Source organism: Hipposideros armiger, unplaced genomic scaffold (assembly GCF_001890085.2).
Source record: "Hipposideros armiger isolate ML-2016 unplaced genomic scaffold, ASM189008v1 scaffold_554, whole genome shotgun sequence".
Classification (NCBI taxonomy): domain Eukaryota; kingdom Metazoa; phylum Chordata; class Mammalia; order Chiroptera; family Hipposideridae; genus Hipposideros; species Hipposideros armiger.
The window spans coordinates 726089-728599 of NW_017731904.1; positions in this window are offsets into that span (position 1 = coordinate 726089).

Here is a 2511-nt window from a genome sequence, read left to right on the forward strand (position 1 = left end):
ATATATATATATATATATATATATATATATATATATATATATATATATATTTCATTGTGTGTTCACCACTGAGAGTTCTTCCATCATCATATATTTGACCCCCTTTACCCTCTTCTACCACCCTCTCCTCACCCCCCCCCCTTAGCCTCTGGTAGCTATTAAACTGGTTTTTGTCTTATTTGTTTGTTGCTTTCAGTTTTATATTCCACATAGGAGTGAAATCATATGATTCTCAACTTTTTCTTTCTGATTTATTTCACTTAGAACAGGGGTGTCAAACTGGCAGCCCGTGGGCTGCATGTGGCCCTCGAGGTAATTTTTTGTGGCCCACGATGCTCTGAAATAAAATGAAAATAGAAAAAATTGTTATGAAGAAAATAGCGCTTAGGGGAGATCGAGGCAAGACCGTACACACAATTCCCTCGTTAACCCTTTAACTACTGAAGAGGAGTATACAAAAAATTGCCTCGAGGGCCGCATGCGGCCCACGGGCCGCCAGTTTGACACCCCTGACTTAGAATGACAATCTCAAGATCCATCTGTGTTGTCGCAAATAGTGGTATTTCACCTTTTCTCATGGCCGAGTAATATTCCACTGTATATATGTACCACATCTTCTTTATCTATTCGTCTGTTGAAGGACACTTCAATTGTTTGCATGTCTAAACCACCATGAATAATGCTGCAATGATCATAGAAGTACATATATCTTTATGGATAAATGTTTTAATATTTTTTTGGGTAGATACCCAGAAGAAGTCTTCTCTAATTTCTTTCAGCAATATGTTCTCGTTTAAGTCTACAAGTCTTTCGCTCCTTTTGTTAGATTTATTCCTAAATATTTAATTCTTTCAAATGCTACTGTTAATGCAATTGCTTTCTTAATGTCCTTTGTGGTTTGTTCCTTGCAGGTATATGACATCAAAACATTTTGCATATTAATCACGTATCCTGTAATTTTGCTGAATTTGTTTACCTCTAGCATCTTGTGGATTCTTTGGAATTTTCTATATAGGACCATAATATCTGTGAACAGGGATAGTTTTACCTCTTCTTTTCCCATTTTGATGCCTTTTATTTCTTATTCTTGTCTAATAGTTCTGACTTCCAGCACAATGGTGAATACTAATGGTGAAAATAGGCCTTTTCTTGTTCCTGATCTTCGGGGGAAAGTTTTCAGTCTTTCACCATTGAGTATGATGTTAGCTTTGATTTTTTCATAAATGTATTTTACTGTGTTGAGGAATTTTCTCTCTACTCATACTTTTCTGAAAAAATTTTGTTTGTTTTTTGTTTTTAATGTTTTGGACTTTGTCAAGACTTTTCTGCATCGATTGAGATTGTCACATATATATTTTTTTACTTTAATTCTATTAATGGAATATATTACATTGATTGATTACCCTATATGGAATCACACTTGCATTCCTGGGGTAAATCACTCTTGGCTATGGTGTATATTCCTTTTAATATGCTGTTGCATTCAGTTTGCTAGTATTTTGACATCAATATTTATTTAGAGATATTGGCCTGTAGTTTTCTTTTTTTGAGTTGTCTTTGTGTGGATTTGATATTAGGGCAATGCTGGCATAATAGGACATGAAAAGAAGTGTTCCATTTTATTTTTTCTAAAACCTTGAGGATGAGTATTGATTACTTCTTTAAATATTTGATAGATTTCACCAGTGAAGACATTTGGTTTTGGGCTTTCCTTTGTTGGAAGATTTTCACTGATTCTTTCTTCTGCCTTCTGACACCTGCTGTTGGAACCCTGTAGTGATTTTATTCATGTCAGCCATTGTACTTTTCATCTCCAGAATTTCTATTTGGTTTCCTTATATAATATTTATCTCTTTATTTGTATTTTCCATTTATTCATATGTTGTTCTCCTGGTTTCTTTTAGCTCTTTGAGCATGGTTTCTTTAATTCTTTGAGCATAACTAAAACAGTTGATTTAAAGTGATTGTCTAATAAGTCTAAAGTTTGTGTTTATTCTAGGACAGTTGGTGTTCATTTCTCCTGTGAATGGGCCATACTTTCTTATTTCTTGGAATTATTTTGTTGAGTGCTGGATTTTTAAAATATTATATTGTGGTATCCTTGGAAATTAGATTATTCCTCTCCCTCACAGTTTGTTTTTGTTGCTTGCTATAGGCTTGAATTGTTTGTTTCCTTGAATGCTAAACATGTGAGCACATATGAGAGAAAGAGAGAGAGAGAGAGAGAGAGAGAGAAAGAGAGAGAAAAGAAGAAGAAGAAGAAGAAGAAGAAGAAGAAGAAGAAGAAGAAGAAAATAAAGAGAGAAAGAAGAAAGAAAATATAAAAATTAAGAGCGAGTTAAAACAAATAAAAACATTCTCAGTCTTTGCAGACGGCTCTGTGCTTGATTATTTGATATTTCTATGGAATGATGAGGCTTTGGAAGTGCCTCCTCTGACAATTTTGTTTACACCGACCCTAAAAATATTTTTTAAGGTATTTCTAAGAAGTTCTTTATTAGATACGTTATA